The sequence below is a fragment of the Bombus affinis genome, chromosome 10 (assembly GCF_024516045.1).
Source record: "Bombus affinis isolate iyBomAffi1 chromosome 10, iyBomAffi1.2, whole genome shotgun sequence".
Lineage (NCBI taxonomy): Eukaryota > Metazoa > Arthropoda > Insecta > Hymenoptera > Apidae > Bombus > Bombus affinis.
In genome coordinates this window covers 236,564-264,509 of record NC_066353.1, presented here as the reverse complement: position 1 = coordinate 264,509, position 27,946 = coordinate 236,564, and the positions used below count along the sequence as shown (strand labels likewise).

Sequence of the window (27,946 nt, the reverse complement as noted above, 5' to 3'; positions counted from 1 at the left end):
CGTACATAGTATCCCCAGTATTTCATATTTATAACTTTACCTAATATGTGCTAAAAAAATCGTACCCATTAATTTTACTTTGTACTATCAACCTTTTAACCATACCACTTGTTGACCAGATTCTCCGATGTATCCTACTAAAGAGTAAACCTTGGAAATCGGTCTTTCTATACAAAGCGATCCGCAATTCCCATTGATATAACGATGAGATTAGAAAAAGGCGTGGTGGACAAGGATGAAACATGGGGGTAGTTGGCTGAAGTACGTCTCCGTGTTGCTAGAGTAGACATTAAGGGGAGTATTTCTTAATTAGTGGCTCGCCTCGAAAAACGAGGTGATTCGAGCCAAGTCAGCCGCTCCCTCGATGTGCCAAGCCCTGTTACCAGCTCCTCGTAGATCACGATTTGCTTTAAGTATCTTAAGTTCTTTAAAGTCGATGGAAAGAGAGAGAAGACAGGGAGCTCGTTTGCAATTCGTTGTCACGAGTACGTCGGATATTAATCGCGCGATGTAGACGTTGATGAAAATACAGAAAGCCGGTGAGCAAATTGTGGTGTTCGTAAATAACGCGACAAGATAGAGTAACGAAGGGAAAATGTCTGCTGATGAATGGAAATACGTCGACGAAAAGCATAAAGAATTAAGTTGAGAATTCTTTGTGAAACGTGATAGAATTTTTCATTTACTTTTGCCTTACGTATACTTTTATTGGATAGTTAAGGTTTATTCAAATATCTTTAATGAGGTTGAATATAAAAATGTTGAATTATTAAAGTAATCGTTGTTTCATCTTCGGGGATTGTTCTGCATTAAAGATAACAATTTCATATGAAAAATTAATTTAGGTATTAAGCAGTAACAAAAAGCGAATCGACTTTCTTCTCTTTTTAATACAATTTTTTATTTTTTCGATAAGCTGATTGATACAGAAATCGTTTAGAAAATGATATTTATTCGAGATAGAGTGAATTTCCGATTATCGATAGCGTAGCAATTATTTAAGTAATTATATAATTTCAGAAAGATGTGAATTTAACAGAGCTCAGGTACAAATGACCTGATCAGGATTCCCGTATCGAGTAAACGAATCGAATACCACGGTAAATGTAGCAAGATAGTAGTTCGCTAAGTAAACGGAGATATACTTGATGGTCATCAGGAAATAAATAGCCCGGGTTACGGAAATTACGAGATCTCCGGCAGGAATTCGACGTAACCCGTATATTAACCAGGGAAAATCTACCGGTAAACGAAGATATTTCTTGGTAAAATGTATCTGTTTCGCGTGTAAAACATCAGCGTGATAGTTCTATCGGGAAATTATGGTTAGTAAACTTGATTTCTAATAATATCGTTGATCTTGACAGGAAACTAAAAAATTTAGGTGACAGAAAATATTGAGAAGCGGAGAATATACATAGAATCAATACTCTTCGAAATTTTTAATTAATATTATCTTGCTAGAAAAATATGGATAAAACGAAATCAGTTATTTATAACAGGTATACATGTATACAGGTATACAGATAAACATCGTGAGTTTAGTTTAGTAGATGTAATTTATATTCACAACGGTTACTAAACATAATTGATTAAAATTAAAATTAATATTTTTCGTACAACCGATGAGAAATTTTAACAAATTGTAATCTGTCACTTTGTTGTTTCTCTTTGCTTCAGGAATAACGAAAAGAAAAGACTTCGGCCAGGTACAGAATTCGGAAAAAAAGCTGAACTTAATATCGAAATCGCGAGAAAGGGAATCTATTTCAACGATTGAAATCGAGAATCGATGAGGTGAGGGGGTTAAAGGGGGCGCGATAATGAAAATCCATCCTTTCAATATCTCTCCGATAGATATCGGAGAGAAAGTATAGAGGAGTAGCAAAAAAAAAACTGCCCGGAACGAGAAACGACGAGTCGTGTCGAAGCGGAAAATGGAATGCAGCAGCTTTGTATTCAATTGTTTCGCCTAAATTTGTTTCCAACAAAAAAGAAGTTACTTCACCTAAGCTCGTTGAAAAAGCAAAAACTAAAAAAGAGAATACACATACACACAAAAAAAAAAAAAAAGGAAAAAAGGGAAGGTAGAAAAGAGGGCGAAATCGGTAACGCCTAGCAAACTCATCGATCTGCATTAAACTCTCGCTTTATAATATCGAGATACACTTGTGAATTATACATATATATGGCCGAATCAACTCTCCACTTTAATTTTGAATTACGTTTCAGTTCATAAAATCGAAGATTTATATGAAAACATATTTCAAAAGCTAATATGTAGTTACTTTTAGATTTTAAGCTTTTACGATGATGAGACATGTTTGTGGTTTTTTAGTTTTTGATTATTTTTTCTGGTTTATTAAAGTGAACTTGTATGTTCACGAGACATAGGAAAAAAGTGTACTAATAAATACGATCGAAACTCGAAAAACCATAAATATGTCAACTAATAATTAGATTTAACAATTATAGCTATAAAATGTATACATAAACCAAAGTGTTAACTTCTTTCCAAAAATGGGAAGAAGAAAAGGAAAAAAAAGAGAACAAAGTATAATAGAAACAAGAGCAAAAATAAAATGTACAAGTAAGTAGATGAAAAAAGCGCAGATTAAGAATATCAAATCGAGACACATGGAATAATTATGGCGGTTAGTAACTTCCGTTTGGCGTATGCACGCTATTGGTTTCCGACTTTGTTTTCGAATCTCGTTTACTTTTTTTTATCTTTCTTTTTTTAGTTTCATGGGTCGTCGATTGCAGGACAATTTTGCATATCGAACGCCGCGGGCTATTATTTGAGCGTCGACACCGAAAAGCTCGTTTTTCCAGACTCTCAATGATGGACAATCGATCAATCGCGGCGCACCATCGATGTGACGAACCATAAAACTTCCTTTCATAAACACTCGTTATTTTTCCCGTTTTTCTCGTTAGACGAAACAGGATTCGTCTCTCTTTCTCTCCTTTTTGTTTTAAGTACCTATACCTTTTCCCTGAATTTTTTCGAGCGTCGATTTACATGAACTCCTTAACTACTGCCATTTTTATTCAACGATCCAATGAATCGCAGTTTTTTTTTGTAGGAGATAGATACGACTCAAAGGAGAAGCAAATTTCGACTGTATTTTTACTTTATGAGATAAAACTTTCGTAAGAAAGATTTTAGATAAAAGAAAATTATTCATTTAATAGAAAATATTCATACCGTAGCATGTATAACATTTTTAAAAGTAGAAGTAGAATCGTTGGTCCTCATAAAAGATTCTTTGTACAAACTGTCGAATATTTTCACTCTTTAAGAATAAAATATTATATTATAAAATATTATAAGAATTTTAATTTTTCGATTTTCTTTTTCCCTAAAAATCTATCCTTTAATAAAAAATTGTTATAGCTAACATCACTACGATGCAACAACAATTAGCTCTCTATAGCAAACTAAATTATTATACCAAATATATTTAGAATAATTACATGTTAGTTTCCAAAATTCGGATTGAAATAAACAATCGCAATCAATTCTGATATTTTCTTGCCGTGAGCACATAACAGTTCGAAGTTAAAGAATAAAAAAAGTAAAAAAAAATATCAATCTTATTATATATCGAAATATCGAAATATCATAAGTTCCATGGATAAGGGACAGAAATAACGATAAGCATCTGCAAAGAGGGCTCCTTCGAGAGGATTTATAGAGAGGAATAGAAGAGGAAAAAGGTACGCGATGCCGGTGTGCATTTTTTTCAGTCGAATACTCGGAGTTAACGATAAGGTCGTGCTGACGTCGAGATAAGGAGGCCCCGATTGGGTAGAGATCGCGTGCTCGACAGAATACGGGCCACGAAACGTAATGTTATCAGGGGCCGTACAACAGCTGCACTAAATTTTTTTTCGCCGACAGTTCTACTTTTCGAACGATAACTTCCTAGCCCTCGCGCTTACCTCGTGATCAACCTGCTGCCCTTATTAAACAATATCTCACGGCTGTGTAACAATCTCAATATTACAAAATATTTTACGCACCGAGTGTATAAGGAGAAAATGTGAAAAAATATCGTTTAAAAATTTCCCGAATTTTTTGTTACAAGGATAAGAGAGCAAAAGAATTTTTAACATTTTACAATGCTTTTGAAAATAGTCTTAACACGTCTATGTTCTAAATTTTGTTCTTTATGTTTATCAACATATAAATTCATATAACATATAAACATATAACATATAAATACATTCTACTTTATTGTATTAGTTATGTGTCCATTTATACAGCAACTATTACTTTCAGTATTCTATATTAAGAAGATTGAAAAAGACTTGAAAAAGAGGAGATATTGTTCCTAAAAAAAAAAAAGAAGACAAAAAAATAGAGGGATTATTATGTACGAGGTTTACAGAGTAAATATCATTCTGTAGATATGAATGTTCTCTATTCACAACGGTTTTCAGTTCAACGTTTTACGACCGTTTTATATTTCTTATTAACATCATGGATATGTTAATATCTCTAGTAAAAGCGTAGGTTAAAATTTGCACAGTCGACCGGTACCGAACTGTAATTATCTGCTCCTAATATAACCACTTCCTGATTGGTAAATGTGTTATTAGTGAATTTATTAAGGTTATTGAACTAACCGTGGAATTTATGCACATACCAATTGATTTCACCGTATAATCAAATCTGTGTGTTTATTAATGTACGTATGTCTCTATTAAGGTGACCTATCAGATACTTCCATTTAGTCTTCCGCATATTCCGACAATATTACCTATCAGATTGAATAGAAGGATAATTTATATATAAATATGTCCTACTTTTTATACGCGTAAATATGCTTAAAATAAAAATTTACAGATTATAAGAAGTTTAAGAATAATTATAATAATCGAATAGGGAAGCTATATTTACTATATTTTGAATGTTTTTACTTAAAAATTTAGCAAAGGTAAAGAAGAGCGAATTACAGAAGGAGATGAGGATGTTGGTTCGCTACAGGAGAGAAAAGAAATTGCCCAGAAGCAATCTCTTGATGGATTTTCTGATTAAATGTCCCTGTCCCACGCAGAAAAGCACTCGCGGTGATGCATATTTTTATCGCGTAATATTCGATAATTCCGGCCAACAATTTCCTTCCGGCCGTCTTTTGTGCATCCTCTCGCATTAGAAGACGTTTCCGCTTATTTCATTTCGAGAGGAATAAGTAATATAGGAAAGATAAAAATATGTAAAGCACATAATTGGCCATTTTATGCTAATAATTTTCCTCTAACAATGACGGTTGGTCATTAGATACAACAAAAGGGAGATAAGGATACAGATAATTCCAAAAGGGAACTTTAAGTTTATATCATAATTCCTACGACGTTATCCATATTTCTCCGATATTCCTCCTTTTTTTCACTCAAAACCCTTATCTACGTTAAATACTTATTTGTAGAAAATTGTATAAGTGTATGAAACAAAACACAGAAGCCAATATGATTCATTCAAAATATATTGGAGAACATTAATGAAACATTTACAAGTTAAATTATAAAACGTGAAACGTAGAATGTGATATTACTACGTGATCAGAATTTCATCGAATACAGATACTATTGTATAAATAAATTATATGACTTTTATATAAATATCGATTAAAAATTAGAATCAAAAGATACTTACGGCTTACCTTCCTTATCGTAGTCGAGAATCCCAACGGCCTCCGTGGCGCAATCGGCTAGCGCGTTCGGCTGTTAACCGAAAGGTTGGTGGTTCGAGCCCACCCGGGGGCGGATTTATTTTGTCATTTTTTTATTCATTAATAAATTAACCAATCATAATGCTTTTCTGTTATGTATTGTATGATACTTATTTTATCTTATTGCAAATGTATCATATAGTTTTAAATAATTTTTACATGGAAATATGTGTAGACGTGAACATTTCATTATTGTATTATGTAAGTATATTCTACAGAAAAGAAAAGAAACTGTTATGAAAAATTCTTTTTTCTTTTCGGCTATGTTCAAAGATTTTGTACTATATGATATCTATCAGAATATTTAAGGGATACTACCATAAACGATCATATCATTAATGTATTACGATCATTGTATTCAAGAAATATAGTATACAGGTTTACCAAAATGAATAATTCGTCATAACTTATAAATAATTAAGCTTTGAAAAAGATATTGACAAACACCGAAGATTTAGAAAACTACTATGTAGGTACTAATAAAAATGTGGAAAAAAGATGTGAAATATTTTTATTTATGAACTATTAAAAAATAAAATTATTTAATTATTTGTGGATGTTTATCTCCAGTATTAGTTTGTAACTAATAAATGCGAAATTTTAAAGATATTGTTATTTGTGTTAAGTAATTCTCCTAGCATCCACTAGATGTCTATGTGGAGTTACGAGTTCTCGCATTTAAAATTAGTCGGTAGAGGCAATATCTTGAAGCAGAGAAGAGTTATCGTTAGTCAGACAGTAGGAGTACTACTGATCGATTTAGCAGATGATGATTGCCGGAGATGATCCCTGATTAAACTCCGCTCCCTGACTTCCATCACTCGCAACGACGGTGGTCAGTGGAATTTCTGATGCTAACTGACTATTTTTTTTTTCTGATAATTCGTAAAAATAATATGTAGCGTTGTTTTGCAAAAGTGTTTCGCAAAAGAACAGTAATGAAAACTTTATGAAGTGAGTAATTGTACATTGAAGCTTTTTAGGCTTTCAGTTATTTAGGCTCTTCAGTCATATTTAACTATGTAACTTTAAAAATAAATTCTTTGCTCTAGTTAAATCTGTAATTAAAAAATGAAGAACTTGAAAGTAAGAGTTGGAATTTGTAGTTATTTAGTTATTTTGAATTTTTCACAAATTTCCATATATGATATAAAGTAAATGTGTAATAAAGAAATGAGTGGTTTCTGTATGTTACGAGCGTGTATATATATATAAATATATCTAACTCTCTATTCCAATTAAAAATTCCCAAAACCTCGGTTCCATACATTTACAGCTTTATTTATTCGTCCTTGATCAACAAATTCTTTCACATCTTCATGAAGCATTACACACAAGCTTTCAAAAAGAGTGAATCGCAAGAAGCTTTCCTTCGGAACTTTAGTAACGATAAACTGTGGCGTGTATCAAGCAAATCGTAACCGATCAATGATGGTTCAGTAATAAAGAGGAGAAGGTTGAGACGATGCAAAGCAGCGACTCGACAATTTCGAGCATCACGGAGTAATGTGTCAGATTCGTCAGTCCACGAATTCGTTGCCACAGTATTACGGGTTATATGGCTGCACGTTCCCGACCTCATTTAACTTTGAACTGCGTCTAGAACGACGTCTGTACAAGCGCAAACATCTGCCGCTGGCGCTTGTTGGAACTCTGTTTTACCCGTAGCCCCACCATTCGCTCCGCCGCTAAAATCCCTACTTCCAGTAGTTTGTTTCCCCACTCTAGCGTCACTGTGTCTCAGTGATAACCCGTAGATCGCGAGAACACGCACGTACCCCATTCGTGGCTGCAGTGAAATCCGCGATACGCGAAATCAAGCGCATTAAGGGGGAGGGGTCTAGTGAAGGTTATAGCCTCGGGTCTCGCTATAAAAAGAGAAAGAAAAAGTGCATCTTATTTTACGAGTATAACGTAGCGCGACGGATGAAAGATTTAAAACCGATACACTATGAGTTTTGGTAACTCTTATATTAAAAATTGTTCACCAAGTTGGCAATAGTCGTTTGTTCTGTGATATAAATTATATCGATTCCTTGCTTTTATTCAATATATACTCATTTTGTAAAATTATTCCATTTTATAAACTTTCTTCTATTCGTCACTGTATGTGCCGAAACACGCAGATACGTGCGCTCAAAGTATACAAACATGATAAAATTAGTAAAATTCTGTAAATTCGCCGCGAAAAATAAAAAAAGGATATCTGTATTTTAAAAATGCATTATACAGATCTTTTAACATAACTTACTAGAAGGTAAATTTTATCTCATATTCGTGTAAATTTATTTCATTTTATTTCTCTTTTCCTATTTTTCTGTAAAGGGGACCTCCGCTGTTTTAATAGTCTCGGGTCTCAGAAACCGTAACGTGATCCTGTGCGAAACCGGGAGCACGATGAAAAAAAAGGAACACAGATTAGGGTTGTCTGTGTCGTCGGTAGAGCGTTAAGTGAAAGCGTGCACGTTTCGAAAATGCGAATGGAGACACGATTATCCATGATTCGAGGGCGGATTTTCAACTGTAAATTAGGAAATTGGTTCGAGACTGAGATGAGAAGATATGATGGAGATTGGGCGAGTGAGTCGGAGCTTAGGCGACCGCCATATTAGAATATTAGGCTTAGAGGGTCTACGAGGAATACGAATAGTTCGATTGCTGGAGCTGTTCGTCTGCAGAACCAGAGTATTCTACGATCTCCTGCAATTCGATCTGCTTTCTTCTTATTATGGGGATAAGAAAGAATATCCTTTATGCGATAGTTTTTAAATGGAATCAGTGGAAAGTGAGGAATTTAGATTAGGACGAGAGAAATTTAAAATTGATCCATTGAAAATAGACCTTGGAGGATAATAATGAGAGTCGAGAGGCTGATGCAAAAAGAGGATAACAATAAAAGCTACAGCCTACGACGGGTATCAACATTGCAAGAATGAAATGGAAACCTCTAGATATTTATAAAAAATTCAGAAGTATTGTTATTCACGAAAGCCTGTAATATGGTGTATAGAAGAATAATATTCAGTATCGCACTTATATTTAGTATTTAACGTTACTCGTTGCACCACATTTCGCCAATTATTTCCCGGTTTTTGTAATCGCCATTTTCCAAAAATATATTCAGCGCTACATCGTCATACATAGCAAGATACAAAAATAACGATCGACAGGTCAAAAATATGTTTAACAAAATCTCTTATTAATATTCTATTTAATATTCTTTGCGCGACAAATCAAAAAATAAAGTAAAAGTATTCACAAAGTATCACATATTCAAAGTATCAACGGACCACATTGATTAGCAAAAATCCATTAACAGCCTCGACCTTTACAACATGGCAACGATCGATACTAATTAACACTTTAACCCGATAAGGGTGAATTTTTCGGTGAAAATGATAAAGAGGCGGCGCGGCGGGTCGATGCTCGAAGAAAGAGATACGCGAAGTGGAAAGTCATTATCGTGACAAAGAAGATCGAGGCAATCGCGGCGAGTTCGAGAAGCCTATCAGTTTTCCACAGGCGGAATCGAGGAAGCCCCCCTGGCCGTTTCGTGGTACAGCCTCCAAAGTACAGAGACGACTCTCTGCCACGTCTACACCTTTTGTCCGTTCTCACGAGAAAGCTCGTCCAGGCCGTGTGGCTGGCCGAGGTAATTCTCTGGAACGTTGATTCCACGTTGTTCGACCGTGAGTTCGATCAACTTACCACCCACTTTGCTCGTATCCTTTCGAACCCTTTCCATTTGAGGGAAAAAGTCGAGCTCAAAGTGGTCGATTTTTACGGTTTCAGACTAGGATCGTTAATCGACTTGCAGGTTTGGGGAGTACAGAACGTATCAAGATTAATAGGATTTCAGTTTCGAGATTTTTATTTCGATGGTATTGTGATAAAAGTTGGTTATACGTATTTTATTCTATTTCTCAATTACGTGTTAATAAGAATATACATGTTATATAATTTCTATTAATTCTAATATATTTCTCTATCAAAGTTGAATAAAATAAATCGAAGAAAAAATATCGTAGTTTCATACTAATTCATCGTACATTTCAAACGCTGTTTCATTTTTTTCATTTGTTCGGTCTTCCAATTTATGTGGATGCCGTTATTGGAACGAAATGTCAATTGTTTGCTGGATCTCTGCGGATCGAATACATTCATTCAAACGCGAATTTCTATTATGTGAACGAAAAATAATAGTAGCGGAAAAAATTGTTAAACTACTATTAGATATATGAATTCCAGTTATATGAATTATTTGTCCGTCGACGAGTTTAGATAAATGGAATTCCATTGTACTTACACGTTAAAAGCAAAATGTAGAACAATGGGAATAATAGTCCAATAACCAACAGGGGATTACTTCTAACTTCTATAATATTAGAGAAACCTATACAGTTGTCAATGTGTATAATTAAAAACCACGATAAATAAACTTTAAAATGTCTATAAAGACAATGCAATTAGAATAAAAAAGAAGAAAGGAGACTAGGTTGTATCAAAGTGTACAACAACGATATCTTTCAAATCTCGCGGTCGTCTCATGAAGTTTACAGTCCTAGCGAATTTTTTTTCGTTTGGACTCGCGGAAATTTCACGCTCGATCGGTTTGCGATCGATGAACCGAGCTCCCTCTCTTTTTTTGCCGTTGCCTTGGATCCCTGCCGGGCTAATTTGCACTTCGAAAGATATTCAAGATCGGGAAAAGAGATCAGGACCGCGAGATGAACAACGAGATTATCGACGATCGGCTCGTTTGCCGCTCGAGCGACTCGATAATGCTATCATCTCGGCCGTGGAGCTTCGAAGATGCAGATTTTCCGCAGATTCGAGTCCTTTCTCCGCGACTCACGAGTAAAACGTCAGGAAATGAAAGGGAAAAGATCTTCCTGTTTACGATTCTGATCGTGAAAAGGCGCAAGATCATTTCAGATTATATTGATTGCAGGAATTATTGAAAGAAATTGATATCGAGTGTGCAGACGTAAGTACGTATTTGCTTTTTACATATCTTTTGTATATTTTTTAATTGTTTGCTGCAATCCATGAGATAGGATTATTTTACTCTTTAACAAGATTTCTGCGTATTTTTATTTTATAATTCATAGCAGTGTTGGATAAGATATTTTAATACTCTTCAGCGTGTTTATGAACTTAATATTAATTTTCCAATATCTTGTCGTTTATCATACTTATTTGTGATATAATTCAAAGAATGATTATGGATACAATCTGCAAAAAGCTACGTTAGACTCGAATAGGATATTATAAACATTCGATTGCGCACTATGAAAATTTAGAAATTTACAACAAAGTCTTCTCCCCTAGGAGACAAATATGAAAATTAACCGTATCTTTCCCGCTACTTATCTTCGTTTCTAAAAGAAACTTAATTAAATCCGTAGACTCAATCTACAATAATTACTGCAATAATTATTCATATGTTGAAACGTACGATAATCAAAATCAATCGACAGGATCCTCCCCTTTGCAACGAGTTAAGAGTGTCCTTATATTGTTTGTAGTATAAGGACACTTAACTCGTTGCAAAAAAATTCTATCGCTCCCGCGATGACGATAATCGAATAAGACCATCCTAAATTTCAACGTTTACCAGTAAAACATTCCACAAACGTTTCGAAGCTTAATAGACACATTCCCAACAAACGACGGATAAATTAGCACGAAGAGACGCGAGTCGTCCCAAGAGAAATAATTCCGATTTCAGTCGTTCCAGATCGTAACTGTGTTTTTAGTCGGCCGTAAAAGGGGGGAAACAATAATTCTCCCCGGCACGGCGTTTTCTCCAAGGTGGTCGTGGAAATGACTTTAATCGCGTCTCGGATCCCGCGGGCTGCTTTAGTAGCCCTCAGGATACCATTATCGTAAATTAGCTCGCTTCAAAGTTGCTTCAAACACCGAGTGGGCTTATTGTTGGACCGGCCCATCCCGGGGTCGTTGTCTTAATTTCGTTCTAGTTTCTTTGTGCACATGCAGGAACTAATTATCGATACTTGGCGAGTTCCCAAACTTTCCACAATACTCCGTTGCTTATATTTCTATAAATTTATTGGAGGCAGAGGGAAAGAAAAAGAAGATGCTCGAATTTTTCCAATGATTGTTCAAAGAAAGGCTCGAACGAGGAAGGCAAACAACAAAGTACGTGATCAAGTTTCGAGATTTCATTTGGTACATCGACCTGTCTATTAATGCGGTTCGTCATGGCTGCTTGTGCCATAAAAAGTATCGCTCCGTTCCTTTTCATCGTAAAATATACGTGTTAGGGGAAAAAAACGAATGAAACTCTTCAATTTCTTAAAACGATGATGTCTACCTCATCATATCACATGGGATATTAAAGTGAATTAAACAAAACAAAGCAACTTTTGATTAAATTGCCAACAGTTGGAAAGTCACACGGGATTCTCGGATTTTTCATCGCGCGACAGTGAAACTAACACCCTGTATCCCTCGTTAAAATCATCTGCAATTCCCAGATCAAATCTCTTCAAGCTGGAATGGAAGAAAACGATATGAAAAAAAGTATTAACTTTTAATATTCAACTTATTATCCTTTGCGTCTCTCTGCGAGTAGAAAAGAAACTCTCGGCAGACTCGATTTAACCGTATACTCGCTCCACGACACCTTGCACATAAACTTCCAACTCGATTACACCCGTTTCTCCATTTCCAGCAGCTTGAAACTATAAAAATTACCACGTCCGCGAGTAGAAATAAGAACTGCCGTTACCAACGCGCAAAGGCGAAATTCTGCAACCGCGTTACCGAGACGTCGCAAGCTCGACGGGTCTTTGCCACGTGTACAGTTCAGTTCAGATAAGAAGGCAACGGGTAAGAAAAAAGAAAAAAAAGAATAAGGAGCGAGATGGAATGAAAAAGAGGAGAAAAGGAAGAAGGAAGGAAAACGATGGCAGTTTGCTCGGTGGCTTGAAAGGCTATTGGCTTGGTCCAGTAAGGAATCCAGAAGGTGCAACTTTGCCAACAAATTGAGTTTGAACCCTTCGAGCATTTCCCTCAACCCCCCTCTACACACGTTTACGATGGATTTTTCCGGAGGGTCAATGGAAATACTCGAACTCGATCCCCCTCGGACGCGATAAACGTCCCCGTGTGGCCAAGTTCCTTCACGCCGTAGGAAAAATGAAGTTGATGGCCTCTTTCCACGATATCGGCACACCGACACGCTTCTCCACTCGGTCTTACGTAATCCTTCCAACGTTGTAAGATCGTATTAAAGGAAGGAAAGGTGTTTTGGAATTGGATGTCGTGTTGGAACCTCCGGGGAATGTTCCCTTACGTTTAGTTGCGTTTTTGGCCAGCGTTGGTTCATAGAATGCACTGATACGGATTATGGAGTTGTATGTCTTGGAACGATACGTTAGATTGAACGTATTCTCGCACACTGCTGTTTCTGGCATTTATATATCAATCTATCATCAAATTTATCTACATACTGATTAATTAGATCCGACATTTATTATATTTTGTATTGTTTAAGTATTACTTTCGTATAGTATTAGGTTGTCCGAAATGTTTCTTTCGTTTTATAAGAAAATAATAGAGGCACAATGTTTTTTGAATTATGCACGAATATAATAATAGAAATAGAACGAAATGGATCATACCTAATTCAATAAAATATAAAATAGAGATTGTTGTTCATCTAATATCACCTTATGCAACGAAAGAAACTTTTCGGACAACCTAGTAGGAAAAGTGATTCATTGCAAAGTAAGAGTATATTAATAAACTTCTTCTTTTCATGCTCAGATCATGTGAGAGAATTCCACGGATACGTTTAATATTTTACGTTCGACCGTGAAAATAATCGATGTAACGTCAATATCCTGAAACTCTTGTAAACTTGTGCTAGCGTGCCATCAAGAATTTAGACGCAGGTTGCACGTAGTTAAGGAGTTTCACTTAGCGTACATCTTAGTTTGAAGCAAGCAACTTATCCTAAAGGAACCTCTTTATCCAGGAAGACCCACGTGAACGCCACTCGTCAACGGCGTACCGAGTTCGCCTGTTCTGTAGATAACGAGATGAACTTTCGGCTACTCTGCAGGTAGTCTAAGTGATACATGGATCATTAGGGAAACTAGTCTTACGGTTATCATCCGTTCAGCCTGATAATCCTACTTGCACTCGATTAACCTCGTTCTCTATCAACATCAAGCTTGGGTATTATTCAAATGGTATATTTGAAAAATGATTATTTGAACAATAATACATTATTTTATTTGACTGGAATAAGGGTAACGGCGCATGTAAACGAAGAATGGGAATGAAAAGACTGGACTGCGAATATAGAGAAAATAAAAGGAAAAGAAGTTAGAGTTGGCAAGTGTGAATGGATAAGAAAATGTATGGAGAAGTGAAATGAAAGTTTGGGTGAAAGAGAAGTGAGAAAGATAAGAGGGTGAAATATGGGGAAAGAATTGAGTGAGAACGGAGAATAAGGTAGAGAGAATGGTTAAATGAAGGCAGAAAGAGAGCTCTGCTCCGTACGTAGAGTAACGCACAAAAGGAGACGCAAACTTTCAACCAAAAGAGGAAATAATCGAAGAATACTGGACGAAAGAAAAGATTGTGTTTCGATGGATAAATGGGGAAGTTTTTGGAAAAGATAGCGAAAATTTGGAGAAAAAGAGGAAAGTGAACAAAAGGTTGAGATATACAATGAGAAAACTGACAATGTAGGATGAATAAGGTAGGGAATAGTTAGATGAGCTAAAAGGGAACAGAGAGATCTCTATTTCGTAAATGGTAATACGAAGAACAAAAGATCGTGTTTCAGGAACGGAGTGGAAAAGTAAATTAGGCAGCTGCTTCAGGATGAGAAATCGTAGGTTGGATTCCAGTTACCTCAAGACAGCTCATTTTTCTTTAAGGGCCAAGAGGAGCCTTTGGAGGTATAAGACTTTAAGCGAAAAGAAATAAAAGACAATTTAATAAGAATTTAAAGAGTAAACTAGATACGATAGAAGCGCACAATGAAACCACAACAAAAAAAAAAGAAAAAGAAGAAAAAAGGCGGGACTAAAAATGTAACAAAGACGGTAGAAAGGATGTAATAAAAATAAGGTAAAAGACAGAATCACCACGAAGGGGAAAGGGTTTTTCGAAAAGGCTTTGAAGGTATAAAAACACCGATAACAAAAGGCGGATTTAAAAAGACAAATAAAAGCAGGACATATAAAAAAATTACACATAGTGAAAGAAAAACAGGTTCTACATAAGTGAAAGGAAAACGGATTTTACACAAGGGGCAAAAGGCGGGAAAATAGAATACCGTTTAAGAGAAAATGAAATAAAAACAAGTGAAAAAGAAAGTGAGATAATCGTGCAAAAGAACTAGACAGAGGAGGATTAACCGCGTAATTGCGCACAGTTATTCGAGCGTCCGTCGCGTAATTAACGCACCCTATTAACACCTACGTACACAGTCTCATGCTACAATTAACTCCGAACGGTTTAGAACTAACGCACAAACACCAGAGAAGCTTCGTTGCAAAACTACTTCATTACATCCACGTGAGACACACGTCCGCTATATCCTCCTTAAAATAATTTCTATGGAAATCACGAAGAAACAATTACTTAAAAGTATCGTTATTATTGAAAAAAGCCTCGACGAGATTTCAATATTTGTATTTTTACTATTACACATTAAAATCATACAAAGTACTTGCCGTTGTAATGTTTTCCTTTCATTACACCACTTTAATCGTTTATCGTATGAGTTTTTCCATGAGCAGAAGAGCCTTTAAACGCTGCATGTAATTAATGCTTTAACGCTATGTCCGAAGCAAAATGTTAAAATATCGAACAAGGTTCATATTTAGTAATTAAGTAATTTGGAATTAAAGTCAGATTTAACTATTCAGTATTATTTAATCCTTAACGCTAAATAAGGCGATGGCTTAATTATGATCATCTATATGTAGCGTACATATTTAGATATACATTAAAAATTGCTAGTTCAAATATTAATAATAATTAAAGAGAAATAAATGGAATCAGTTTCTCACTGTTATTCCTCCAGCACTCGTCAATTACGAAGTTTCCGATAAAAGGAAACGAAATAATTGTTGTTATAGGTCGATAGCTCGTCGTTCTGCCCGGTAATTTTAGCGCCGACTGGCCGAGAACTCGAGCCAGCCTCGTTCTAATTTCAATTCCGTTGTTTCTTCCGATACGAGGCGACGTGGTCGGACAAAAAGGGAAACTATCTCAAGAAAGACGGTTCGAGCGCGAATATTCACTCGAAATGAGACTTCTTCCTCTTCTGTGGTCTTCCGGTTCCCGCGACGTTTCATGGAAATTCAGATTATTTCAGTGGACTCATAAAACTAGGTTCAAAGATTCTATCGGGTGTTTTCAGATAATTCTTTGGGTTGAAAAAAAGAAAAAAGAAATAGAGAACGATGGATGAAAAAAGATATCTCCTTATACCCTGTCTCGTTATTTTTCATTTTAAAGAAGGAAAGGGAAGATAATTCACGAGCAATGTGAGATATTAGGGCGATTTAGGATTTTCTGATGGGATGCTCAGTTATCTCGGACACCGGTTTTGTTGAAACTTCGAACACTGGTAAATTTCGTTACTCTGTGTATAAAATTAAATATTTAATACCTTTTGAGCAGATACTCATGATCAAAGTTTCATCGCGTCAAAGTATTATAAGTGGTAACTTGTCCAACTTATCGATTCAACCATCAACTAACCCAGCAACGAAACTTTGATCTCGAATAGACCGTGGATATTTATGCAAATTCATACTTTTACGAATATAATTTGAAAAAATGAAACTATATAGAACTCGTGCATTGTAGTATATAGAATTGTAATATTTAGAATCTTGTACATTTTTTCGAATTTTCCATAAATGCATAGAAAATATCATGGTCTAATCACGAATATTCCGAAAGTACTCCGATTCTATAATGGATTATTTTTAAACAGAATGAAATTTTCTAGTATCCAATGTTTCGATGAAATCGATAAGCCGAAGGTTGTACACCCTCCCTGTTGGGATATTAGAGGCAATGAGCATCTCATTCAACATATTCTAATTTTGATAAATCGATTCTGGAGTAATTTCCATGCTTCTTCGAGATCCCTGGGACACTGATCCTCCGTAAGATTCCCTCGCGAGGAATAAAGAATATCTAGAAAAACGAAATCTCTGAAGGAAAAGTAATCTAAGAAGGACCGTACTTTAGACGGCCATGAAATAATTATGACCTACTCAACCTTTGCCATCCCGAATTCATGCGACCTCGAATGGCTTCCTCCTGCGTTAAAAGGATCCCGACTTCGACTTTTAAATCACAATCCCCGCCATTCTTCTGTTCGACAAATCGCTCCACGATTTCCCTACAACGAGCAAGCGTTCCCCTCGCGTTATCCATTCACCATGACCCAGACAGACAACGAGGATAAAGAAGGAACTGGTTTTCATCCCCCTAGGTGGATATCAGTCGCGACTCAATATCGATTCTCGGCGTCATAATTTCGCAAATTATTCGCGCCTTGATGCACGCGATCGAACGACGTGCAAATTATTTCCGTTCCAGGCCTCGATTTAAACCACGCCACGAAATTTTCAGCCACCCCTTTCGTCCCTTTTCCGATGGCCTTTAAAGTGGAGTTTCGACGAATAAAACACATGGGACAGGGCCGGGCCAATTATTCTCGCGAGTCACGAAAAAATGGGATCCACGAGAACCCTGCGTCTGACAAGTGATTAATTCTTTCAGCCGGCAAGAAGCGTCCCCGTGACAGAGAATCCCTGAGAGCCCTGAACGATCCGGGATATTCCTGGTCTCGTCGTCTAACTCCCCTAGCTTGCCGATTTATGAAACTTTATCCTACAATTTTCCAGCTTGTTCTTCCTGCTTGCAATTGAAACGATTTCTTTATCTTCTGTCTCTTCTATTTTTTATTATATCTCCGTTTTCGTTTCTAAACTATCATTCACGATTATTCGTTTCAATCGCCTGCTGTGGTTATTCGAAGATAAAACAGATCATCGGACGTGTTGTTTAACAAACTGGAAAATTCCCTGTCAATATCTTACAATCATTTGCTTTCCGTTTATCGAGTAAAACTTCTTGGATGTAATATTTCGTACTGTATTTTAAGGACTCGTACGTTTCAGTTACCAAAGATAACCGTAACAGCCGTAATTACGTAGAGATAATTTCAAGCAGAAGGTAATTATCGAAGTTTAACCTTAACTTCACCCTCTTACGACGAAACTTTGATTACATAATCTGAAAGGAACATACACCGTTCTGCTAAAGAATCAACTTCGAAATCTTCTTAGAAAGACGCAACCGATATTAAAAATCTTAACTCTGACGAACGATCAAGTTTTTTTCGTTATTTTCATTTTCTTCCCATTAATTTTCATCGTTCTAGACAGGGAGGAAGAAAGGAAATAAAAGGAAGGGATGAAAAATTTCTAACAGAAGGAATCGTCGAAAATTCACACGTAATACACTGTCTGTTTTCGGTATATATCATTTCTCGCTGCAGATAGAGAAACGAAGAGCCATTTTTCGCCCCGTTACGCCATTCCTTGCCATTTTGAACAACGATAGATCAGACAACCGACCGTCTACGTTGACGTGAATGAATGAAGGCCAATCCCGAAGATCTGCACGCGTGCAACACTCGTTCGCACATCGAACTATCTGCCTCCTTATTTTCCATTTCACCACCAGATTTCTCTTACTAATAAAATTCAATCGTTTCCACCGAACGATAAACGTTGGTGCTCTTTATCGAACGACGTATGTTCCAGCTACGGGGATGATAACTTTACAACCGTCGTATCCACGGAAAGATAACTATTTTCATGGGAAAATGGCGTTCGTAAGGAGTACGCGAGGAGATAAGTTTGCGCTGTTCTCACGGTAAAATTGCGTTTTCGCAAATAAAGATACCTCGGAATATCGTATTTCGCGTCACGTTGCGATAGCAGTTTGTAAATATCGACGTAGACATTGGAAAATTATTATCTTTCTTCTTGAATTTAAGAAATTAAAGCCGCGCGAACTATAAACTGATAAAAATATGTAGATACAAAATGAATTTGTACCTATAATTATAATATATAATTCATTTATTTATCGATTTACATTTTTAATCCCTTTGTATCTCCGTGCACGAGATATTTTATGTCGTACATTTTTCGATATTTCTAACTGTATCTCGTTTCGTTGAAAATCATAGAAAGATGACGTGACGAGTCCATTTTTGGTAACTTTTACATTTTAATGTTATTCGATATCTTAGCAATTTTGAAGAGTACAAAAAAGTGCATGTTTACGTACAAAATCAAAGGAAAAGACAATTTTAATCGAAATCGACAATGTACGGAATTTTTTCATTCTTTCTCTATTGTAAGACAATATAAAGAGATTATGTAAAACATAATGTAAAGTCACCTAACTCTTTATGAGAAGTCTTTTCGTGCTGGATGAATAAAAAAAGAAGTATTTGCAATATCAATGATGTATCGACACGGAGGCAAAGGATGATCGTCGAAAGGTTTGCGAATTGGCAAATTCGTTTGTTCCTTTAAAGTAAATAGCCTTTATGGGAGTTAAAACATTCCGTTCTAACGCGTGTAACGATGTCTGGTCATTACGCGGCTTCGCCCCGGGGAAACTCGGTAACAGAATGGCGAGCTGAGCGACTCGATTCAACGACGAAGACAAAATATTCACCCCTGAACCACAGTTGTCGTTACAAACGGGCCACCCTTTCAACCCAGCTGCGAAAACATCGTTCGGAACTCGTGTCTGTTATGTCGTTGCGGTTGAACGAGTTTCGAGGAAAAATTGAGTAGAGATGGAGCGAAAAAAGAGATTGAAGGTGAATGGTAAGAGATTAAAAAAAAAAGTCACTGAATATGCGAGCGATTTATTACAATTTAAATTCAGAGGATCTATCATCGTCTGCAATATTCCTTTAATTATTTTAGAGTGATACTAAGAGTACGAAGAGTGATCGAAATGATTACAGATCATTATTTTATACAATAGTTTATACAATTTAATTTCTTTTGCTACTTTTTTGATACTGCAATTTTTTCTGCCTTTCTATATTTTTTTAGTCGGTTGGTGTAACGCTAAGAAAGACTCTAAGTAAGGAGAGTATAATGGCAGTAGAGTAGTATAAGATTTATAACGTAGCACAGTAAAGTAGATTTTCAAATAATCAAATTGTAAGTATTGCACAAAAGACAAATTTTGTTTAGTTTCAACGCCAACAGAATAGAGATTTAGAGAAAGGTTCATGAATAATTTTAATATACTTTTCCATGTATAGCATAATCGTTGCAGCATAATTATGGTATACTAGAAACTACAGCCCTTATGTATCTAATAATAACTTAGCAATTAATAATATTGACGAATTATCAAGTTACAAATTGTAACAGAATTTTACAATTTCACGTAAAATGATCAAATGACTCGTAGTTTGTAAAATTGTATTTATATCTATTATTGCTGATCTTATTACTGCTATGCACGAAATTTTATTGCCACTAATAACTCGTAAGATTTCACTGATAATATTAGTTGCATTGTACAAGAAGGCATCTCAAAGTAAAAGATAGAATGAAATAGTAAAATGAAAATCGCCAAAGGATGAATAAATCGGACTCGAATGCTTGCTATTGTCCTTATTTACCTAATTTCTGCCGCGGTGGTAGCGGGTGCAAGTGCTCCGCCTCCTTTCTGATATTGCATTTTGGAGGATGTCGTTCAAGTGGATGCAATTTGCCATAACGACCACTCACGATTTTTGCCACGGACCGAACACTTCGAAATCCCAGCTCGCGCGATTCTTACATTAGACGAGAGCATTCAATTCAGCGAGATTGAACTTACACCTTTAATACCCGCCCCTTTCATTAGGTTTCATTAAATTTCTCAACGTGATCAGCCGAACCCGGTACCACCTTCCGTGCTCTAATACGTTCGAAAGAATGGCAAACGGAATGTTCCGTTCTTCTCACTATCGATCTTTTCTGTTCTGATAGAAAGGTTCAAAAAGTAGCTGGGGAATATGTCTGAACTGAAAATTGACGTCGATCATGATGGTAACTTGATCGTTTATTGATATGTGGGCTATGAATTTGTACGCAAATAACATAGTTTTGTGAGCATAAAAATAGAAAGATGATTAAAAGTTAAATATTATAAAGAGTACTTTACTATAGATACTCTAAGTTCTGCCAAAATTTTAAATAAACATAACTTCATAAAGGTTTACTGACATTTTACCAATATCATTTTTCAGTAAATATTATTGTATATCCTTTACATAAAGTTATTTCTTTTTTTGCAGTAGATTCACTTGTTAATCCAACATGAGGTTCATTCTTCGGATCTAAATCTCCCTTCTTAACTCTTTGAACTTCAGATAGATTCTTATGGAACATACGACATAAATAAGCGGCTACAAACATAATATTCCTTTGTATAGAAATGATCCCAAGCTTTCCCAACTCCACTATATATTTATATTATTAAATTTCTAACAACGCTGGTAAATCCCTTTTAAAGGCATACAATTTTTCTTCCAAACATCTGAATACCAGAATACGACGTAACAGAAATCAATTTACCAAAGTTCCAGTATCTACCAATTTCGCTCCTAAATCCGTATCTACCATCTCTAGATCCAGACATGACCGTTAAATATTAACTCTCAGTATTAATGATACTCGGACAGATTGAACGTTACTTAGAAAAAACGCGAGACCACAGATGAGGGAGATATCGCAAACATTCAACCACGAGAGGAGCATCATCCCCAAACACAGACAAACATGGAATCAAAACTCAATCAAGACGGGGTTTATTTTTCCATCCGCGGGTCAGAGTATCCAGATAACGTTCCGTACAAACGGACAATCGATCTTTCATCGATGGCCAGAGAGTCGGTGGCAATTATTCCCAACGAAGTAGCACGTTTCCGGCAATTTTCGTGGACTGGTACGCCGTCTCGAATCGAGCAGCGTGGCCTGATGACTCGTACATCTTTCTCTCTCTCTCTCTCCCCCTCCCCTCTGTCTCCCTTTGTATATCACCTATATACGGGTATATGCAGGTGTTTGACTCTATGTCACTGTACGTGTGTGTGTGTGCGCGCGCGCGTGTGTGTGTGGAGCGACCCGATGAGGGTGGAGGGTCGTCGGTGTAAAAGCAACGACCGGAGCTGACCTGAATCCACGGCCGGGGCGATGAAAAGGGAGCAACAAAAGCTGCGCGCGGGACGAGGACGAGAGTGAAAATACGGAAAATAGGCCGTTGTGCAGGGCCACCTTGTGGAACTATTTTGCGGAACGTCGATTCCTGAGCCCTACCTGCCGAGCAAACCGAGGAAAATCTGTAACCTGTAGCCGGACAGTTTAGAAGCTAACCAGCCGCCTTTTTTACTCTCCAGTCCTGTCGATAACGATGCCCTCGTGATTCCTTCTTTGGCTAGATAAATGGGACTGCAGTCTCCCGCCGTTTTTTATCTACTTTTTTATCTTGTTTTTCGCAAAGAATATCTGTAGATGCTGTAGATATACGTAGAGGATGTTGCTTTTAAGAATGTTCTACTTTTAGATGGTTCAGGTTGCGGTTAATCGGAGAGAATCGATAACAAGAGCTTCGTTGAAATTTGTTTTAATCACTGTTTAATTATATTCCAGAAATTGATTTCTAATATTTACTATCTCGAGATAGGATATACACGAGAAGAATAAAACCTTCGAATTTTCAACGTCACGAATCACACGGAATCATCTGTAGACAGCTCAAAAATTCGAAGGAGATTAAGAGAAGCTACAACGAAAGTTCAATAAAAGCACACGTGTTTAGGTTGAGTAATAAGTTTCTTCGCTTTTTCTTAAAACAACACAACAGGTATTCTATCTAATCATGGAGTAATTTATTTATCCCATTTCTCTATAAATATATATATTTTTTATAAAAAATTCAAATACTCATACACTCATTAAGCAATTCTTAAAAATTTTTTAAAATAAACTACACTAGCGAAAAATGAGCGAGCTTACCGACTTAATAATTTGCATACGTTCCAATTATTAATTTCCAAAAGTTCGAGTCTCTCAAAACAGTCCGAAAAGTTCGGTATGTTTTCGAGTGGCTAAAATCAAGCTCGAAAGATCCACGAGAAACCGGAAACAAACGATGGCTCTTGGGACAAACGGAAGCCTAGAGTCCGTTGTAGGACAGCGATATAATCCTCCGTTGGAAATTGCGTAATTAATATGTACTCCAATTAAGTGCACGACTCTGCTCGAGAGTTTCCATACTCGATGAACCATTTGTCCATTTCGACACGGCCCGTGGATAATTATTTCCAGCCGAGAATCATCGTTATCGTGGCTGCGTCGTTATCGTCCCCTTCCATCGTCATCAGTCGATATATATCTCACACGGAATAATCATTCTCTATCAGACAGCAAGATCAAATCAACTCATTCTCATCTAAATTAATGTACCGTGATACCGCGTTATCATACTTTAAATGCTCTTCGAATGTCGCCTCGTGTTATTTAAATCGACGTTTGAACAAGAAACAACGAAAGTTTAAACGAGAGGAAAAGAGAGAAGTTGGAAATCTGTCAGGAAACTTGCTACTTAACAGTTACCAACGAACGATGGTTTTCATGCACCGTGGAATGAAAGACGCTGGATGAAACGAGGGGCTCTGTGGGAAAGTGGTACAAGTGCAGTTTTTTTTACTAAAACGAGATAAGTACAGGGAAGGATACAGAGTACAGGTACCGTGCAAAGATCTCAAGGTGCTTTTACGATAGTGAATTATATTTATTTTTAGAAAATATTTACACGTAGCGTTACGCGGGAAGAAATTTTAGAAAATTTTCTTTATGGTGCTATCTATGTTTGTTTGTAGCTTCCTCTGGCTTAAAACTTTTTACGAATTTTTTATACATATTACCTACGATGGTGCTCTTATAATGCCAACTAATTATATTTAATTTTTAAAAAGTATTTGCTTGTAGTGTTATGCAGAAAGAAATTTTAGAAAATTTTCTTTATTCTTGTTTCTAGCTTCTCTTAGTTTGAAATTTTTAGAAATGTGTATTACCTACGTCTTACAACGGCAACTAATTTTATTTCTTTTTTTTTTTGGAAAATATTAACAGGTGATGTTATGCAAAAAGAAAGTTTTTTAAATTTTCCTTATGCTCGTTCGTATCCTCCTCACGGTTAAAGATTTTTTATTAAATGAAATTAAAGATTTTTCCATTGAACCCCTCTTTACCTAAACTTATTGGAAAATATTTTCTTGCCTTTTTCCTTCTTTTGTTTGTTTTATGCTTTACTCTTTCTTTCGTGAGTATTTTGAATGAAGAATTTGAAGCGAATGTTGACAAGAATCTTTTTATTGTTTTATTGGTGATAGTTTCAGTTGGCAAGTTTGAAATGGATGTAAAAAAGGAAGAGATCAAGTTTGTGAGAGATTATGTGCGAAAATAGTAGAACGCAAAGCAAAGTAGATTTTTTATAAGTTAAAAAATTATAAGTTAAATATATGCGTATTTAAGATATTTACATAACTGGAAGAAACTTGAAATCATAGTTACTTATATTCAAGTATTTTCATGAAACATGAATTGCAGAATAATAATATGTTTTATTATTTTAGATCCTTAAAGGAAACGTCTCCCTTCTTAAAATAGAAGCTCGTTAATAGAATCGTTACGTAGCTTCTTATGATTATCCTAGAGCAATTATTTGACGGGTCTTGAAAATAATTGAAGATGAATCGAATTAGAATGACGTTTGCAAGTTTAACGTATCATGAGAATCGTCCAAGCATCCAAAATTATAATAGTTATAATTTTCGTTAAAGATAAAATAATCGAGAATAAAACATCAGTTCCCTGTATAGTTAAGAGACGTTCAACCTTTCCCATTAGATTGCTAAAACGTGACCTATGACCTAATATCGCAAATCAACTATTTCGGAATACTAAATGTAACTTTAATTACTGAAACGATATGAATATTAAACCAATCAAGAACGAACAAAGATGAAAGAAAGTTTAACAAAAATAAGTCCAATAAATGTGACAAACTCTTCTCAAGAATTTATTTTATTATTTTATTATTCCAATAAAGTGAAACGGATAAAGCAAGAATAAAAGAAAATTAAGTTCTTGAGAAGACTCTGCCATTTCTTGGCTTTATCTCAAAAACACTAAAAGTTTACAGTTAACGATAAAACTGTATCACATTAATTTAAAAGTTAAAAGGCTGCGGTTATGGGCATATTCTGTTTATACCACAGAATACGAAAGGCCTCAGGGAATGTGCAAGAATTCTATTCACGTTTCGATTGATTTATCGTAGAACTAGTTTGGATTAATATTCAATGCTGTTATGCTTAATGTCATATTTCATTTAATTGACGATGCTATAATGCTACAGTAATGCAACATAATTTTGGGCAAAATGATTCAGCAATTATCAACATTAAAGATTGACAGATGATTAATTACCTACAGCACCATTATCTAACAATATATCATTATTGACAACCCACTAAAAAATTTAAAAAATTTGAACTTCCAAGCCTAGCAACCCTACAAAAATCGAACAATTGAAAAATTAAGGCTCCCCAAATATAACAACCCTCTATAATTATCTAAAAAATTGAAAGATTAAATCTACCAAACGTAAGCCCAAATCATTACAGCGAAAAGAAAAAAGCACACGATTTTTTCCCAACTAAAATTCTCTCATATTCTGAAAGCTGTGTGCATTTTCACCCTCAAACCCGGTAACTCGGAGTCATTCCAACGACCAAGCAGCTCGCCATCGGAAGTACAAAAAACAAAGAGGCGCTGCTTCCGTGTTGACCAATCCACTTTCCGCCAGCCGTACTTGTGTCTCGTTTAACCACAGCTTGTGTACCAAACGAATAAGCATCATCAACGTAGTCCAGTCGCTGCGTAAAGTGGTAATCGATGTTGAACCCACGGATGTTTGCTAACGTCTCCGCTACATACAACCATACGACACACATTAGACACACACATGAGCACACATGTTCTAATACAAAGACGGGCGCGTCTGGTTTTCTTGGACACTGGTCTGACCGCAAAAAGCTCACGATCATTAACCAACCGATCGGTAATTTAATAAAACGCGCTTGTTCGTCGAGGTGAGTTCGTTTCTTCGCGACTTCGCCATGAATTTCCAATTTGGATAAAATATTGTTGGAAAGGGAAAATTGAAGTTCGAAACGAAAAGTGTATGGTAGAGATGCGAATGTGTGAAGATACCTGATCCTTCTAATAGGCGCATTAATATTAATTTTTTCAAGAATCTTTGAACAATGTACGAGTATCTTCTAAAAATACGTCATGGACAGCGATCCTTTTTTGTACATTTAAATTTCTTGTAAATTTACTCATTGTAATACTTTTGATCGTAACAAAACGGTTTTGATTATAATAAAATGATTACAACCTAGATACGCGTTTCAGCATTTACTGTTATTGCATCACTATGAAATTTATTTGTATGAAAAGAGTATCTAATATCGAGATGTTCATCGAGGTATCATACTGTGAAAAACACGATCGAAAGCCGACGAACTATAAGACAGCTACATTTAAGAGACGATTTTGGAAGTGGGGCAACCTTCTACTCGGCGGTCAAATGAAACTATCATAAAAAAGGTGTCGAAAAGGTGAATCTTACGCTGATTGAAGATCGAAAGGGAGCAAATTGAAGTTTCGAGGTGAAGCAGCGATCTGCCTTTTAAAGCACTTTGAAAGTATAATTCTGAGGGTCTGTAAAATCGAGCCCGGCTCGTTCGGTCTAATAGAGGCGTCCACGCTTTTCAATTTGTTCGAGCAATTTCCTTTCCCCCTGTCGAGCATCCACCCTTATTCGGATAGGTTCACCTACGAAGCGAGTTGCTCGCGTTAAGACCGATTCCTCGATTCTTGCTACCTTTGTAGACGATTAGCAATTCCGTCTCGAGCTCTATCAGCTGAATTTATGAATTTACTTAGGTATTTTTGAAGCAATGAATATCGATAGGTACAAGCGATTTTCGCGATCTTTATTGTCTTATTATGGTTAAAGGGTAAGCAATTTTTGCACTCGATAGTTAGGTAATTTTGTATTAGATAATTTTGCTAGATATTTAGAAGGTTTGTTAGGTACTCGAAAAGTTTTCTGCTGGTTATTTAACTCTGCTACGATTTTCAAATTTTTACGACACAACCTTCTTCCGATAAACAAAGAAACTTTTAATGTTCGAAAACTTTGTTTTGCATGGAGTTCAGACGATAAATCGCGCACATTGACGATGATTCTTTTATAGTTTTTGGAAGCTTAAGACATATATTAAGATATATTGTAAGGAAAATGTCTTAGTCTTAGAATACAGAACATAGAATATAGAATATAAAATATATAAAATAAAGTAGATGAAACTATTATTTAGACTAAATATTATCCTTTCAATTTCTCAAATTCTATTTCTTTATTTAAGTTTCTTTTCGAATAACAGCGACTCCTGTTCTTTATTTAATTTTAAAACCGAAACTACTTGTTTTATTTCAAAGGCACTAATAGAAAAAAAAACAATAAAATAAGTCTTTAGAATAAAAATATAATAATGAACGATAAGTGAAAAATTATTTGATAAATTACTCACGCCAATAGAAAAAAGATCAAGATTCTAAAGTTTGCGTATTTGAATCACGAACACGCAACAAATGTGTGTTCAAACTTTTTGACGCGATTCAACCATAAATGTAGCTGTTCGCGTAGAATAACTGAGGCTATGTATATGAAGTCACTTTTATTACTATCAGACAAACTTTACGATTATGCTTTACGCATAAAAGGATCTTCTAAATAACTGTATCGCGAAAGGCTGGCATTCTTACCGTAGGCTGTGTCGACGTGTGAACGCCTGAAAGCACCGCTATTGGACGGCTACCTATAACAGAAAAACGATAAACATTTATGGAGACAAATAGCATCGTTTAATATCAAAATTCTGAGCCACGTATTTAATGATAGAATTACTACAGAAGTATAGAAAATTAAAGAATGATCTCTAAAAATGTAAGTAAAATGAAAGATGG

General features: G+C 35.8%; 1 protein-coding gene and 1 non-coding gene across 5 annotated transcripts in view; one reads left to right on the top strand and one right to left on the bottom strand.

Moving 5' to 3' along the window:
• The window catches only part of LOC126921208 (acetylcholine receptor subunit alpha-like), a 101,610-nt gene that overhangs the window by 50,545 nt on the left and 23,119 nt on the right, over positions 1 to 27,946 (bottom strand). For all 4 annotated transcript variants that reach the window (XM_050732557.1, XM_050732554.1, XM_050732553.1 and 1 more), the window contains exon 2: positions 27,746 to 27,798. The gene's annotated coding sequence lies outside the window, so the exon portion shown is untranslated. The remainder of the gene's footprint in view (positions 1 to 27,745; positions 27,799 to 27,946) is intronic.
• On the top strand, positions 5,702 to 5,775 carry Trnan-guu (transfer RNA asparagine (anticodon GUU)). The gene has a single exon. It is a non-coding gene; the product is annotated as a tRNA-Asn (tRNA).